At 36.1% G+C, this 18,441-nt stretch overlaps 1 long non-coding RNA gene across 1 annotated transcript; it reads right to left on the bottom strand.

Annotated features, from left to right (window-relative positions):
• Positions 1-13,350: 13,350 nt before the first annotated feature.
• LOC135298136 (uncharacterized) lies at positions 13,351-18,050 on the bottom strand. Its single transcript, XR_010360125.1, has 4 exons — positions 17,978-18,050; positions 17,712-17,888; positions 16,926-17,095; positions 13,351-13,816 (listed from the first exon to the last, which is right to left on the bottom strand). It is a non-coding gene; the product is annotated as an uncharacterized LOC135298136 (long non-coding RNA).
• Between the last annotated feature and the right edge of the window lie 391 nt (positions 18,051-18,441).

Genomic DNA, 18,441 nt, shown 5'->3' with positions numbered 1-18,441 from the left:
GTAAAAAAAAAAATTTACATACACTTGCACACATTTGGGAAAATATTATTAGAGAAGTGTTTCTATATCAGAGATTGATGTGATTGTTTTCTGCAAACCATCACCCATTTAAAGCTCCAGTGATTTCCTGGACTATTAGTTATTCTATTTGCTTATCAAAATACTATGCAATGTTCATGGTTCATAAATCTTTTCTCAAATGTCAACAAAGGAATTTATCAAGACTTTGTTGTCTTTTCCCATGTAACCCTGACTCAGACAAGTTGATTTGATGAATATAACATTAATCTTTACCATCCTGACATTAATCTGGGCTTCTTTGCATGAATGTTTCACTTTACTGTCTTGCACAAGCTTGACTATTGATTTACAAGTAAGAGTGCATTCTTTGTAGAGGAGAAGATCATATTTACAAGAAAGTTCTAAGCTGACTGTATCCACAGTACATTTTTCCCAGTGTATCAGGAATCAAGTATTTTATATTTTGTGCATAGATAAAGGCTTTGAAATTTAACTAGTGTAAATAAAAGCAGGATTTAATATATTATATTTTACAGATTAGAAATACAATGCTTAATTCAGAGCTTGTTTTTTATTTTACCCTGTGTCTGGACTAATGGACTTCTCTTGCCACTGTTCCTCAGGGAATCAAAAGAACAGCAGTTAACACCTATCACTGGATGTGCAAGTTGAGATGAATCAAAATAATTGCTACACCAGCATTATGTTGTTAAATATGTACAATGTATTGCAACAGTGTAATTCAGCTATGAAAATAATGTGGTAATATATTAATTTCTGTAATGTCTATGATAATTGGTTTATTTTAATCTAAACTGTTCTAATCCCTGAAAATCAGACAGGAAATGAGTGCATCAGTCCCTAAAAATAATAGTTTGCAGCACTAATAATATAATGTATGTACCCTTTCTAATTCCAGTAAGAAACAAGTATTTGGCATAGCAGGGAGAATCTAGATTTTTAAACATAAATAGTATGCTAAATGAAGAATGAAGGGACCTCTCTTAGAAGTGATCTCAACTGTTTTTACAAATAAGTTAGTGTCTTCTAAAGCCAGTAGGTGTAATGCTACCTAAAAAAAAAGGACAAAAAAAAAGAAATCTAACAGATATTTAGAAATTACAAACAGAACTTAAAGTATTTCCTCATTGAACCCAGGTTAACTCTTTATTTTGGAAATTTTATACCAAGGAATATGGAATCTCTAAGAAATTCTCTTGGCTCTTACAAACTACCAGTCCCATATTACTCCGTGACTATGTATAATAAATTATCACAAAAGTTCAGTAAAAAAAAAGTTACTTTCACACAAAATGGCACTTTGCAAGCTCTACTGCAGTTATTGAAGAACTTAATGCTTACTTCTTCAGCTGGTATGCTGAAACAGTTATATAGATATTAACATTTGTGCAGTTCTTCTCAATTTCACACTAGTTTGGAAGATTTGATCTGCTTTGCTGTGCTGCTCTGTGCATATTTAAAAGTTAACTACATAGGTTTTGCTTGCCATGAAACTCTAAAACTGCTTCAGAAATGACAAAGGTTGACACCATAGATGAGTTGTGATCATTGCAATGCAGTGAAGAATGTACTGAAGAGTTGTATCCTAAGAAGAACAGACTTCCCTCCAAGAGCTTTTAAGATAGCCCAGTGCAGCTGATAGTCTCATCAAAAAGCCTGAGGATAAATTCATTTTAATTTGGAGATAACGTAACTAAAATTATTAAATTGTCAATGCTGATACTGATAAAGAAATAATTTTTTCCCCCAAATAAACAAATATCAGCATTCAAATTACCCAAAAATGCCTAAGGCATCACTGCTGAAATTAGGCCTCTGGGTTACTCCTGGGTTGAGATGTAGTTCTGTTAAGTTAAATACAGCCAAAAGATATACTTAAAAAAAAAAAAATCTTTCAGCTTTGGAATAAGAAATTAAAAATAAAAAGAAAAAACCCCAGACTCTTTGTATTAATATCTCAGCTCTGAATCTGAAGTCAAACTGTGCTTTTGCCTGTTCAATTGCTATGTCCTGAAATGAGAGTGTCTGAGCAGGGACAATCTGAGTTCATGTGCAATGCTCTTATCACCCAGGCATGACTTCATTAGCTAAAGCTCTCTTTAAATCCACACAGCCTGAGCAAAAATCAAACCTCTGCAACTCATTGTATTCTAAACTTCTTCTTCGGAAAGAAACAAACAGAGAATGCAAAGGAAATGGACCATCTTAATCAACAAAATTAAATTACCCAGCTTAACTATCCCTTGCTTTAAACTTATTCAAGCAAGATTTTTCTCTCCAACTTGATGAAGCTCATAATCCTTTTAGTAACCAAATGAAGACTGAAGAACCCAAACTCTACATTGTCATTTAACAGATGGTTATACAGACTGTGAAATCAATACCAATTTTCTGAATAATTTCAGTTTTTTATCTTAGTAAGGACTAAACTATAACACCTGAAATAACCTGATTTTGAATCAGTTTGTGGTTTTCTTGTATGTAGGAAAAGCAAAAGTGTTGGTCTTCTAAGACAGAATTTCTTTTTAAAACTGAAATATGGAATGGAGAAATTTTATCTAAAAAATAATTACTTTTAGAAATCCATGAGCAATTGTAGAAGTAGAAATAGGAAAGTATTCCTTCTCAGTTATAACACTATCAGTTCCTGCTGTTATGCCATGTACACACTTTTTGCTGTTATTGAAACTCTTATTACTTAAAATTCTGCAAAGTAATGACTCTACTGATGGGTGATGTGCCATCAAGTTGTCTGCTGTCCTTCTTGATTGCCATGGATATTATTCTTATGTGTTATGCTAATAGGATGGAAAAGAATCACTTTTGGGAACCACTTTCATGCATTTCATTGTCTGTTTGCTTCAATGAATTATTCTAGTTTATGTATCATCTATTAAAAATTGGCCTTGTCTCTAAACTTGATATAATAGTCCTTCTTGAAATTATAATTGACATAACCAATAAAAATGTTAATCTTTTTTAAAAGCTTTGAATGTACAGTATAAATATTCACATGGTGGAACTTGATAGTCAATAAGAAAATGCATTCTACTAATCAATTCTGGGGAAAGCTTTTCATATAAAAAAAATTTATGAGCAGTCTTGATCTTTTATGTGAATTTTCATTTACAGAAAGAACACCTTTGTGTTTCCCAAGCATAGAAATTCACTCCATGAATGATTTGTGTAGGTAATTCAGGTTGATGGCTCAAGGAATGTTTTGAGACAGGTGAAAGGATATAAGATCCTAAAGGCAGGAGTCTCCACACACAAGAACCCAGAGCTGAGCAGAAGCAGGAGCTTTGCTGCTGGTGTGAACGTGCAGCTGGTAAGTCCAGCTGGCCCTGTGCTGTCCACATGTTTCAGATATTTCAGTTTCTGTATTGAGACTCAGTCTTACAGCACTAGAAGATTTTGTTAATTTTATTAGTCTGTGTGTTTTCTCCTGACTGGCATGCTGTTAGGAGAGGACAGGCAGAAAATCCTGAAAGAACTGAGCCTTTCTCTTGCAGTGTAAAATGGTGGAGCACTGCAAAGCTCCCCCAAGGCTGCTTTTTGGGCTATGAAACAAACCAGATATGGTTTGTTCCAGTCTTCCACCAGTCTTTTTTTGAAAGAACATTGTCTGACTGAGCTATGCTGCGCTGTGACCTCAGTACTGTCAGTGTCAGCTAGACAATGTTAGTAGAATGAGCTTTTCCAGGATATTAAGATATGGGCAAGTGGACTTCAGTGTTAGGTAAATATCTCATAGATGCCTAATAGTGCAATAAAAACAACACTAACTCTGGTCATTCAAAAAAACAACAACATAGGCACCTAACCCCTATCTGGAAAACCTAACTGTTTATAAGTCCACAGAAATCCAACTAGCTAAGAACAGATTTTTTAAACTTTTCTCCTAGACTTTTTACCAAAAATTTCATCTGTGCTACACTTAAAGCCTGTATTATATCCATATATATATTGTATTCTGTTTAATTTTTACCTTTTCCATGTTACAAGAATTTAAATTTTTCTCTTAACTATTCTCTTATATTCTTCTAGAACAAATTCAACATAATTTTGAAAACTATATTTTTGTATTATTCTTAAAGCAATTATTTTTACACAGAACTACACATTCTTACTTTTGGGCTGATGCCAGTTATTCTTCATTTTACTGCTGGGCTACTTAGGGCTGTTGATCCCTTAAGTCCTTGGCCAGTACTTACAAGTCTGATGAAATTAGCACCATCTCTTACTTTCCCAGTAATAGGGTCTCAAATATCTGCCTGTGATTTCAGTTCTCTCTAGTCACCCAGTGAGCTGTTGTCAATCTGTTCCCTGCATTACTCTACTAACTCAGCTCCTTGATCCTTCCCAAAGTCTTCAGGCAGAATCTAACAACCAGGAGAGGAAAGGGAGAACATTTTCTAAAATTTGTACAAGCTAAAGACAGGTTTTCAGGCTTTCTCCGCTGGATGCTGGTGTTTTGCCCAGATGCATGGCTTCCTGTGAGAATACACACTGCTGAAGTGACCCTTTGTGTACCAATGTGAGTTGTAGGTGCTGCTGGGGTTGCACAGTGTGGGGAGAAAATAGCAACAGCTGTGGCTTTCTGCTGCTGTCAACCCTGCTATGGCTGGACCAGAGAGAGACTCCTGCAAACCAAAGACTTCAGTGAATTAACGTATAAACCATAAAATATGTCTTTTTTTAGCAGAGAATGAAGTGTTTTTTCTTGCATTTGTGCTTTGCAGAACCTTCTGCAGACAGACATACCCACAGTGCAGATCCTCTGGGTTGATATTAGCTTTTGTTCTATGCACCTATCTTTTTCTTGAAAGGCCTTCTGACTGCAGAATTAAGATTAAAATCTAGATATCTCTCACTTTATGTTAGTTGTCAGTTAAAAGGTAACCTGGAAAAAATTAGTTTTGATTGCAAACAAGACCATGAGAAAACAAAGATCAATTATCTACTATGAAAAGATGGAATTTCTTCACTTTCACCAATGATAGGTTAATTCATCAGTTGTATCTACAAAGACAGCTAGGTATCCTCTGTGTTAAATTACTACTGTGAGCTAAAAAAATGCGTTCTGGTTGCAATGCCTTTTTTGTTTTCTTTGTCGGTGGATGACAAAATTCATATGAAATAAGCATCAGTCAGTAAAAATGTAAAACCATTTGAGTCAAAAAGAGATTAGGCTATAAAATATTGCCATTAAAAATTATCTTCCATAGACATTAATATAAATACTAATAATCATTGGGTTGTCAAAAGGGAATTGGAGAAAAAGATACAATGATGACAAAGAACGACTTTCAACATTTCTAATTTGTTTATTACTGTGGTAAAATATTGCATTCAGCAAAAGTACTGCAGAGGGGTAGCCTCCATTACAATAAGAAATAAATGTTAATTCAGGAGGATGGATGATTCTTTCTAGATGAATCTTATTTGTTATAGATTAAGATTAGTGTGCTGTTCACAGAAGCATTATTTATCCAAATGGAGAAGATAGGTGCAGAAAGACAAAAAGAAGAAAGAAAATTTAGCTTTCTCTGCCTATATACACATATGAACACATACACATGCTTATGTGTATCTATAAATATGATCTATATTTTCACAAGGCAGAAGCTAATAGTCCTTACACCTTGACTTGGGAGCATTGTTTTAATGCACCAAAGTCTAGTCCTTAATTTGGGTGCTCCCACCCTGTCTTGTACATATTTGTCTGAATCAGGTTGAGCTGATCTTTCCATCAACTGATAAACTCTTTTAAATTTTTTCCTCATTTATTTTGTGCAGCCACAGACTTTTTTTAGAACAACTTTTAATTTCAAAATTAAATTTTCCAGACAAAAAAAAAAAAAAAAAAAGAAGCAGTGTGGTGAAGGAGAAGAAGACTGTGTCAGCCAAACAGTGAACAGTTTCCAGCCACACCTGAAATTACAGGCATGATACAATGAGAAAAAGTGTTTCTTCTTTTCTTCTTTCTTCTTTCCTTCATCTTCAGATCCTTTCTTCGCTCCAACAGGATTTAACTCGTTGCTATGTGGAGGCACAGCACAGGTGTCTGACTGCAGAGCCTATGTTTCCTGTGCCACCTTGGTGGCCAGGGCCAGGGCCAGGCAGGGCTCAGGCATCTCCTTGGGGCTCGGGGAGCCCAGCCACGGTGACTGACAGAGGTCTGGCAGCATCCAGGGATGTTGGGTCTTGGAGCCTCTGCTCAGCGGGACCAGTCCTGCCCATTCCTCCCGTGGCCAAATCCCCAGGGGAGAAGCACGAGGGACACAAGTGCCTGCTCACTGCAAAGAGAGCATCGGGAGCAGCAGCGCTGCTTAATTAACTGAAACAACTTGAATTGGCTTTTTTTTAACTGGTGTTTGGCAACATTTACATTAATTAAGGATGTGTTACAAGGAAACTGGTCTCGCAGCAGAAGTTTTATCAAACCTTAATACTCCATTACATCCTGCAGGATTAATTCTTTTTTCCAAAACCTGTAGCCCAGAAATTATGGTAATTAAACCAACACTTCTCTTGTTTACAAGAAGTAGTATAACAGAGTGAATTACAAATTAAATGAAGGCTTTTTCTTTTTCCTCAAATGAATTTTTCTCTTTTTTCAATAACACGGTGTGATCAGTTACAACTGAAATCAACAGTAAAGGTTGAACTACCGAGTTTCTGTAGAAGGAACAGCAGACTAGGCTCTGGTTCCCTTGTGAAAACACATGAAATGTCAGACATGAAAAAACACACTCATTCTCTTTCTGCTGTAAGAGTGTTTTATTAGGCCACTGTTATTGGTTTAATAAATTCCAAGATTTGGAGAATTATAACAAATTATGTGGTCTAACAGTAATATTTTATTAGTCAAAATGAAACTAATTTTTAATTTCTTCTTTTATTTTTAAAATTTTTTAGGGTCATGGGCAGGATAGGTTCTCTCTGCCCCTAAACGGATTATTTGCTGGGGTTTTTTTGTTGGGCTTCAGGAAATGTGAAATTATATTGACCATTTTTCATCTCTTCGTGTAAGATATGTTGGGGAATGTTTGAAAACGCTAGTTGAAAGTCATGCAGGGGAAAAACCCAAAAACAAACAACCAGAAAAGACTGTACCTACAGCCATGACACAGTTCAGGGAAATACAGTGCATAAAAGAGCTGAGATTTTCCAAGCAGTTATTCCATGATCAAAAGTATTGTCAAGTCTTTTATTACTTCCTAAAATTCCTTTAAATTTTCTTGAACATATGTGTGTGCATCTGTGTGTGTCTGTGTGTGTAAAATGTTCACAAATATCCACTGATACTGTATTTATGGGGTGCTCCGATGAAGGAAGGAATGATGAATCTGATTCCTGGTTCTCAGAAGGTTAATTCATTATTTTATGATACTATATTATATTAAAGAATACGATACTAAACTACATTAAAGAATAAAGAAAGGATACTTACAGAATGCTAAAAAGATAATAATGAAAACTCGTGACTCTTTCCAGAGTCCTGACACAGCTTGGCATTTATTGGCCAATAAGTCAAAACAACTCACAGTAGAAACCAATGAAACAATCACTTGTTGATAAACAATCTCCAATCACATTCCAATGGAGCAAAACACAGGAGAAGCAAATGAGATAATTGTTGTTTTCCTTTTTCTCTGAGGCTTCTCAGCTTCCCAGGGGAAAAATCCTGGGCGAAGGGATTTTCCAGAAAATATGAATGTGACACACTGAAGCTTGTTACTTTTGATCCGTGCATCCATTTACCTATACACATGATTTTTCGTACACACGCATTAATAAAATTCACCCTAGCCTACAAAAAAGAAGGCAGAAAATCACATGTAGCCAGCAAATTGTAAGATATACAAAATAAGATATAACTATTTGCTCTGTTTTGTTATTCATCATCCTAGTTTATTCTCATGTAGGATATTAATTATTCATTTTTTAAGAACAATAGGAAAACATGAGTACTGTTTAATGGCCAAGTGGGATTTTCTAATGAAAGACTTATAAGTGCTTCATTGTAATGAGGAGCCTTTTTACAAGAACATTTATCAAGTATGAGAAGTAGTCATAACTTCTTTTCCAGACTATGATATCCTGGGCCATGGAAACAATTGCATTTTTGTTATTTACAGAGAAAATGGGAAGTGAGTGACAGTATTTTCTTTTTCTAAAATACAAATCATTGTGTGAACTAGCTCCCAACTAGTAAACCACACTAGCTATATTCTTAATAACAGAGAAGAAAAGAGTGGATTGGTGAGCAATCCCACCTGCACCTCCAACGTTACTGACAGAGTTGGTGGAAGAGCTCACCAAGTCACTTTCAGTCATTTACCAGCAGTCCTAGCCAGCCAGGGATGTCACAGTTGACTGAAATTAGCCAGTGTGCCACCCATCTACATGAAAAGCTAGAAGGAGAATTCTGGGATCTCTAGGTCTGTCAGTCTGACCTCGGTGCCAGGGAAGGTCCTGGAGAAGGTAGTCTTGAGTGCTATGATGTGACATTTGGAGAACAACCAGGGATCAGGCCTAGCCAGGAAGGGTTTATGAGCAGCAGGTCACGCTCAACCAACCTGATCCACTCCTATGGCACGTGACCTGCTTAGTAGATGAGGGAAGTCTCTGGATGTTGACTATTTAGACATTGGTAGATGTTTGACATAATTTCTCACAGCACTCTCCTGGGGAAACTGGCTGTGCGCTGTTAAATATCTTTATCAGTGATCTGGATGAGGGCATCCAGTGCACTCTCCATCAGTTTGCAGACAACACTGAGTTGGCTGGGACTGTTCTGCTGAAGGGTATAAAGGTTCTGCAGAGAGATCTGGACTGGCAGGACCAACAGGCCAAGGCTAAGGGTATGAGGTTCAGCAAGGCCAGGTGCCAGGTCCTGATCTTGGGTCACAACAACCCCTGACAGTGCTACAGACTGGGGGCAGGGTGGCTGGAAAGCTGCCTCATGGAAAAGGGCCTGGAGACACTGATCCACAGTGGCTGAACATGAGCCAGCTGTGCCCAGGTGGCCAAGAAGGACAATGGCATCCTGGCCTGCAACAATAATGTGGCCACCAGCACCATGGTAGTGACTGTCCCCCTGTACTTGGCACTGGTGAGGCAGTACCCAGAATCTTCTGGCTTTTTTTGGATTTCTCATTACAAGAACTATCTGAAAATGCTGGAGTGTGTCTAGAGAGGGGCAATGGAGCTGGTGAAGGGTCTAGAGCACAAATCTCACTCTAATTCTATTTTCATAATATGAAAAGTTAAGAAATTTCAAATTTTACTATCAATAATAAACATAACTATTAAAAATGGAAACTTTTAAATAAAATCTAATCCTGTGGTTTTTTTGGTTTTTTTTTTGTTTTTTTGTTTTGTTTTTAGCTACTAGAGAAAAAGAAATGGCCTTAGATAATTTTTTAGATTTTAAAAAAGAACAATGAGAATTAAACTTTTTCTTCCACTCAAGCCAGGTGTATCATTTCAGGTCAGAGCCAATCTTGAATCATTTTATTGATTTATTGCTTGACATGATCTCCAATTTTAATGATCAGTCATCATAATAATAAAGTACAATCATAATCTATATATTAAGCTGATATGATTAATGGAAGGAAATAATCTGCTATATGGTTTTAAAATTCTAGCCTAATTTTATTTAGAATTATGTAAGCCTAAGAGGTGATAGACTTAGAGATGTTCCATTCCAAAGCAAAAAGCAGAAATGAAGCTCCATTTTCATAGGCTATTGTGCAGACAGATTTTCTTGTCATGTTCTATTGCTTCTTTTGCCATCATTTTATCAAACTCTCTCATGTAAACTGTTTTCACTGTGACTGTAACTATCAAAAGGATCAGACAAGGTAAGTCTTACTGAAATGAGGCTTGTATACAATATAGAGATGGTTATTCCAAAGAGACCAGGGGGCTTGCTGTTTGCTTCCTACAGAAAATGTCAAGGTTTGCTGCTTTCTTATTAAAATCTCTGACACTATTGCTGCAAAGTCAAGGATTTAACTGGCTCAGATGGTTGTTAGGGTTTCACCAAATTAAAACATAGAAGATAAAAAAGAAATATGAGAGATCAAAAAAAAAAAAGTTAAGTAGGTATTTCTGAACAAGAAACTGCTTGTCTTCTCTGGAAAATACTAAGGCCAATCAGTGAACTGGGAAAACTTTGTGATACACATGACTGTATAAGTTAAGCCTGATCTTTAAAAAAATATTTAATTTTAAAATTATTTCACTTCCCCCTATACTTTGTCATTTTTCCCTCCAAATGGGACATGTTCTAAATCAGATGAAAGTCCTTGAAAACTTGTACATGCTGAAATTTGATAAAACATCCATATCACCACATAGCCTCAGGCATCCAATAAGTGAAAATCATTGAACCATTTGTTTTATCCAAGTCACAAAATGAAATATGCCACAAAATGCCCTCTAGTAATTATACATCTGATTATGAGGCTTGATTCTTTCTAATTTTGCTTGCTGCAATTGCTATTTCCTTGTCATAGTTCAAAGTATTTCCCAATGGATTTTAAAGACATACATTTTATCATATTACTATATGCTTACTGGAAAGTATCAGTAAAAATGTATCCAGAATTCTTTTATTGTCATTTTACTATCTTTATTTCCTTATGTACTTTCAGAGGTGTGTTTGTGAGAATGAGATGGATCTACAGGGAACTCTGCTTATCAATTTCCTTTGATCACTCTTAGAAAGAAGGGACATGTTACTTTTGTAGTCATGCAGACCTGCAAACCTGTCCTGCATGCTTAAGAGCCTTGTGAATTCAAAGTTCAAGACAGAAAAATGTATGAAGAGTGATACAAAATAGCTGCTGAATCACAACATGAAGTATTGCAGCCTACAATGTTTGAAAGACACTTGCCATCTCCCTTCCTGCACAATTTCTTTGACCATTATCAAAAAGTGAAGATATTCATGCCCATCCAGAACTTCCCCATAAATGTGAAACAGTCCTAGTGCATTGGATCTTCTATAGTTAATGCCACTGTCTGCACAGGCTGTCTTTGCCATCTGTGTGGATGAGAAAACATTATTTATCATATCAATGTTTTTTATATGTCATTCTGTCCAACTGTGTTTAAATAAGTGCTTTCTATTTTGAAAAGCGGGGTAAAATCAGATAAAATAAAAAGGAAAAGTTTAAAGTTACTTAAAAAACTTGTGTTAGTGTGGCTTCAGATTGATTTTTTGCTTTGGTCAGTTTTAATGTGTGCTCTCTCTTTCGTGCAGAGCACACATTACAGCAGCAGTTATATTCTAATAAAGAAAATGTTTTACTTTGACCAAGAATTATTTGGATGTACAAGTATGGACTGTAAAGTACATTTAGAAATAAATCTGAATTGGAGAATTGCCTTTCAACAGCTCATGAAACTTGAACTGCTGCAGTGTCCCAACTGTGACTGATTTGCTAAATTAAGGTTATTTTTTGTTTAATTGTATTTTCCCATGAAAATGTTACATTCTTACTTTTCCTTTTAACAGGCAATTTTATTTGACTAAACTTGTAGTTCTCAGAATGATTATACTCATGCACCAATAATCACATGCCTTAGAAATCTCTTGGTTACAAGAAAATGAGTGTCAACCCCAAGGGGTTTAAAGTGACCTAATGAGGCATGGGATGTCCCCACAGTTTGGTAGAAACCTGTGCTCAAGAAAGAAGTTCTAACACAGAAAATAACCAAATCATTTTTCCAATGGAAGAACAAAGCTAATTTTCTGTTCCTTTCTTACCGAAAGCCCTTTTATTTTTCCTTCTGGAATACTGACAATGATTAGTTCACTTAAACTTCCAAATACTACAACAACAGCCTAATTGAAAACCAATTAAAAAAACCACAAACATTACAGGAAAATGATTCTCTTCATGTAGCAGTTTCAAAATACTGGCCAATAATTGCTGTAGCTGTGTGAACACAATCCTTGTGCTGTTCATCTGTCCCATAAAACAGGATAAATCTACCTAGCCAGCTTAAGCTTAGCAAAACACACAAACAGAAATGTCACGGCTTTTTTTCCTCTTCTTTCTACTTTTTTGATTAGAAAAACAATGCACACTAAATAAACAAGCAAACTGTAATAAAAGAAAACAACAAAGAGCTGACAGGTAGAAAGCCAATTTTGAAAGCCTTTGATTTTAACTTCCCCTGACAATCTATCTTGAAGTTCATTGTAAAAAGGTAGGAGACATGTAAAGAGAGGAAATCAGCTGTCAAAACTAATGCCACAGGAATCTGAGTGTGAAACCAGGCATGGAAGGCTGAATCATTCTTTGAAAAGTGGAGTTTTCCTCAACTATAAGAATTCTTGAGTTAAAATAACCAGCTTTTTATGCATGTGAGCAGTGTGTGCATAAGCAAATCACCATAGAAAGCTACATAGACTTTGACAATTATCCAGATTACTCATATAACAGAAATTACCTTAGCAAATGAAGAAAAAAAATTTCCAAAACTGGAAATTCCTTTTACCATTTGAAAGGAGTGTATGAATCAGTAAAATTTTGAAAATATTACATTCAGTGTCCTTTGTCAATATTAAAGAGAGGTAAAAAAGTTGTTTTCTGTCTAACAATTTTGTCTGTCATACAGAAAAGGGTCCTATTTTATACACTAGCCTTATTTGTGCTACTACCAAAGAAAAATATTTATAAACTTTATATTTCTGACCTTTTTAAAGAACTCCTCAGAAAAGAGAAAAGGTCAAATACTTTCCCAAGGTCTTGTCAGAATTTCTGTAAGAGTTTGGTTGGATCTGGAACTATAGATTTTAATATTGTTTCATTCCTAAGGTTTATCTCCTCACCTCATTTTATGTTAATTCCATTACCCAAAATAAACTAAATGAAAGATTAAGCCATGATGCATGATTACATAAGCTTCAAATAAACATGTAATAATTTTTTAGTTCTCACATAATTAACAACCATAATGTATCACCTATTATAGAAGGAGGATGGTAACCTCTTTTAAAAAAGAGGTTAATTGTTAAATGTGTTAACTGTATTACTGACCCCAGTAAATGCAAAAAGGGAGTTAAAAGATGGTTTCAAATAATGACACTGATGAGTTTTGTAAAAAAGAAAACTTATTTCGGAGGGAGTGAGAAGAGAGGGAACCATGTCTTGGTTTAAGACAATCTGATCACTCCTGATGAGAAAAACAGTATTAAGTAATCACTTAAAGTAACAGGGAAATTGCCTCTGCAACCGAAAAGACCCCTTGTACTTGAGTGGATTAGCAAGAAGAATTGCATCACATAGAGACATTTTTAGATGCATTGTTTGCTTCTCATAGGGTCTTACCACAAAATTAGAGAAGTTGGAATGCTTTACCACAAGATTAGAGATGTGTGAATGCTTGACCACAAGCTCTATGTGGTGGGAAAAAGAAAAAAGAGAAAAGGTGATACCTCAGAAATATTTGTCTACAGTTATTTTAAAGAACTGAAGTTTGAGATAGTAAAAATTAAAGACTGAAATGAGCCAAATTATATCAAATCATATGTATATTTTTGTCTCATTAACAATTTATATATCTGTAGAGGACAGATGCTGGATACAACACAAAGAGAGAGTATCTAACTCCTCTGCTTTAGGACATTGCAGTGTTTCTCAGTAGAAGTTAATGTGCTTTTCCAATTGATTTGCTCTGCTAGACAAGCTCAAGGACAGGTGAGGATCTGGTCATCATTCTGTTTTCCAAAGCAAAATTTCAGGATCTTAAACAGAGTGAAAATTAGAATTAATGAGAAAAGTAATGATACAGTGTGAGGTATTAAATACTTACCTGTGAGGATCTGACGCCCATTTCAGAAAATATCTAGTCTTGATTTATTACAGCCCCATAGGTTTTTAAAATGTGTGGTAAGCACCACTCCCCTATGCATTCCTGTCTGGCCATAGAACACAAGCTTTCCTGCTGTGTGGATGCTAGGGATCAGGAACATTGGCTTGTTCCACCTGCTCTACCAAATGTTCAGCCAAAGACTTGGGGAACCATGTCTGCTTGTCACCCAGCCCAACCCAGACTCCTCCTTGAGATAAGGATGGTTTTGTTTTGGAAAGGAGGGAAGTTATTGGAATTGGTGTAGACCTCTTGTTTTGCAAAAACATAGGGGCAAACAGCCCACCTCCACACCACTCAGGCAATCTACTGATTTCCCTGCTCCCCTCTCATGCCAAGGGTTTTGTCATTAATGTCAGGGGAAGTTGCTCAAACCCCAAGTATTTTGCAACAAGTCACGATGTATTGGCAGATGAACCAAAAAGTTATCTAATTTTTACAATATTCAGGCTATTTGCCTCAAAGTCACTGCACTGAATAATTTTTGGCAATAAATTAATTTTTGATACCTTAAAATTTCAGTATAAAACTGCAGACACATAATGTACCATGAGGCACAAAAACTTAGTTGTGAAAGAATAGTTTGATGATACTTTTCCTATCCCTTAAATCAAATATAGCACCTCTTGAAGCCTTTTCTCTTCCACAAGCTATATATTGTACACCCAATACTACACTATCAACATTAGCTGTGTTCCTTTAAACTAAGAAAGGAGTGCCTCTGAATCATGACTCTGAGCTGCAGCTGTTTAATTGAGCAAATGGAAATCAATTATTTTAGAAATATCAGATGTCACATTGCATTTGTTTCAATGTATTAATTTCCATTAAACTTCGTTGACTTCAGATAATTTTAATGATTCTTCTCCTCTGGGCAGACTATCACTTCCATCTCTTGGAGATAAAGGGTTTTTTTTTCAATTAATTTTAAGACAGTTTAAAAAATTTGTTCTCAAAAGAAATGGTATGAAAAAGGCTGAGAGATGAAAAGTATTTGGGTTAAAGGCTTGATTTTGAGTAACACATATTATATTCACTGCAGGATTCCAATCAATTTACCTTTTGGCCTGTATACAATTGCTTGTAAGCCCTTTCTGAAGAAAAAAAAAAGCTGAAATTATGGCAAAACCCTCACTTATTTATTTATTTCACTGTATTATATAGACACTTCACGCAGGAAAGACAGCCAGATATGAGTTGCTTTCATTTTTTAAGATTTTCTAAGCCTTCTGATGTTTACATTCTTGTAACGAACTTTCTCTCACACTTCTTGTAAACAGCTTGTTTTGCATTCTGTTATGGAAGAGGAGAAATTTAATGGACTGTTGGTTTGGTTTGTCCAGTGTCATTGGAGAGGTGGCACTTTCACCCTCCAATCCACTGTCACCTTTGGAAATCTATAAATGTTGGAATCAGAAAATAAACTACCTTTTTACCTCGAGAACACCAGCGTGTTCGCGTCATGTTTTTTCATGTCTTATAGTGACAGATATGCTTTATGTGGTACTGTTCCTTGAGAATTCACATGCATTGACATGTGCATTCTTTAAGGATTGTAAATTAACAAGATGTAGTTGATATGCTAAAGAGTTTTTTTTCTCCTGCTGAAGATCTAGGACTTTCTTTCATCTTTCCAGACTCTAGTTTTCATCAATCACTTGCTTTTCTGGGGGCCTCAAAGATTTGATTGCCATCATTAAGTGCTGGCCTTCAAGGCCACATAGCCAGTCCTCCATCTCTGTGAATGACAGACTAATGTAAACACGGGATTAGATTACTTTTAAAGAATACGATTCACTGCTATTCTTATTTCCCACACAACAAAATATAATCAAGTGTTTTCCCTTTGTTAAAACGTGAACAGAATTTCAAGTTTTACCTTTCCTATATAAAAGCTTGCTTCTATTTCACTCAAACTTGGGCAGTCCCCAGCTGGAGTTTTAGGTCATGAGTACCATGCAGCACTGCCCACTCTGCTTTACAAAACCTGCTTCTGAGATACTTGTGTTACCCACACCTGCTCTCCTTCCAGCTTTCTGGCTGAACTTCTACACTTCTCTTGAAGCTGAAAGAAATATTTTCACACTAACTGAATAGCTAGCTTGCCACCTGTAATTTTCAGCTGCTGCACATTTTCACCCTTCATCTCTCAGAAACCGTAAAACCCTAGTCTGAGGTTATAACACAGCTAATATTTGTCCCCATAGGACCCATTGAATGAGGTTTTCTTCATGAGGCTTTCTTCATCCCAGGGACATCCCATGGGATGATCTACTGTTTGATCTCCACTCTTCTCTGGGAAAAAAAAAAGCCTGGAGAAATGTCATATAAACTTGAATTATACTGTCTTTTTTTTAATCACAGCTACACTACTTTGGCTTCAGCAGCAGCAGCTTCGAGAACTCTGCAGACCTTGGCACCAGAAATGAATCAGAAGCTTTGCCATGCATGTTTCCCATGCAGAACTTTCAAAGAAAGAAACAAAACCTCCTGAGTGGACCACAAGGCAGTTATAAGTCACTCACCACTCTTTTCTGTGATCTGAGTATTCCCAGTAGAGCACTGCTTTTAACTTCATTTTTCCTGTTCACTCTCTTGTCAAAAGAGGAGCTATTCTAAACCTCCACAATAGTCTGGGAAAAGGAAGAAGCAGGTTGTCTGCAGGAAAGGGCCAACTTAGGGAATTTTCCAAAGGACAAATCATACCTGTCCTGTAGCGCGAGCATGTTTGATGCCAGTGTGAGGAAGTTCTGAAGATTAGCATCAAAGTTTGCATGATCCACAGGCTTTAATTCCCATATACTATAAATAACTTTTGACTGTATGCTTTCAAAGGGAAAGCCACTGGAGTAGTGTACTGCTATGGTTTATCACTTTGCAATGCAGTTGTTCCATATTAGACCTGTTGCCACCTAAGAAGGCAAGAAGTATTTAGTTTTATCTATTTAATTTCTAAGCTGAAGGACAAGGAAATGTCTGTTTACCTGAACAGAGCATGGTATGCTGTCTTCCCAGTAGCAGCTGTTTAAGCCTGTCCAGACAAGTAGGTTCCTCCTATTTTCACCAGCAAATTATTAATGCAGACAAAATGGACACAGGAATGAAAATGTGCATCTACCAATTAAATTCTCATTCTTTCTCTTCTCCCCTGAAACTGCAAAAGTAATTGAGACAGAATTTGTTTCTTTTTGCTATAGCACATATTCTTGCTAAAAGGAATGGCAAATTAAGTACTGGCATAAAGACAGGAAGAATAACTAATACTAGGACAGGGAAAAACAATGCTTAACGATTATGAGGTATTTTACACTGGTTTCACTAACACAATACTATAATTTCTGTGTGAAACTGACACTAAGTAATTTAATGCCCATTATATTGCCTGAAAATTATCTTAGTCTAATAATGGCAAATGAAAATTCCACCATGGTGTCTGCACTTAGTAGTCCAGAGTATTCACACATGTTTTATGCTTGATAGATTTTCATTATGAGTCAGAAATGGACCTTCGAGTAATAAAAGATTATTTTTCTGAATGGGAAATTGTTCTTTTCCCTCTGCCTTTTTAATTCCTTCCTCTTCTTTTTTTTTTTTTTTTAAATTGATTTTTTATTCTCATCATCTAAATGGTAAGTGACAGAAACATTTCCTACCTCTGAAAAAAATACTTCTAAGAAGATTTAAATGGTTTAAGAAGTTCTGGGCTACACCCTTCTCCCATTCAGGCTTATCATTGTTTAAGCTTATTAAGAGCTGAATAAAAGACTTACCAGCTTGACTTAATATCCCTTTGTGAGATATTTGAGTTTCTTTTCTCTCCCCTTTCTACAATATACTCTGCTTTCTCTGCTGGGACAATGATTTTAGCAGATCCATTGAATAGCACAATAGCAGGACATTTTCTGCCTCTAATGAATGAAGTTGCCTTCCTGATGAAGTAGTGTGTACTGCAATATATTCATTTACAGCAGTGTGTGGGAAAGAAGAAAGGGGAGAAAAAGACTATTTTCTGCAGGTTTTTGTATTAAAACCCTACCTTAAGAGAAACCTAGGTCATTAATAGCCAAATCCTATAAAGGCCTTCAGTGCTAAAGTAGCTTCCGGTGAAGCCCCCTGGTTTTAGCCCAGACGGTTGGCCGAGGCCTTCTCTGGGAACTGGTTCTGGTGACTCGCATGAGAGAGATCCCTTGATCCAGTTGTCCAGAAAAACAAATTTAATGAAACAATAAAATAACAAACCAAACGGCGTACACAGTATAAGGAATGAACCAGAAAAATCCAGGGTTTGCACGGGTATTTATGTATTTTGGAAAGGGGCGAGGTTAAGGCAGGGTTTAAACAGAGGGTCCAACAGGAACAAGTGATTCAGAATATTACAATTAATGCAGAAAAAACTACCCAATGGCAATACAGAGAACATGGAACTTTCTAGCAATAATTTGAATCACAGAACTGGAGAATCCTGGGTAGTAGAGCCTGTCTAACTTACAGAGGGTTCTC

This window comes from Passer domesticus, chromosome 3 (assembly GCF_036417665.1).
Source record: "Passer domesticus isolate bPasDom1 chromosome 3, bPasDom1.hap1, whole genome shotgun sequence".
In the NCBI taxonomy this organism is placed as follows: Eukaryota; Metazoa; Chordata; class Aves; order Passeriformes; family Passeridae; genus Passer; species Passer domesticus.
Note: the sequence above shows the minus strand (reverse complement) of the source record. Positions and strands in the feature narration are given on the sequence as shown.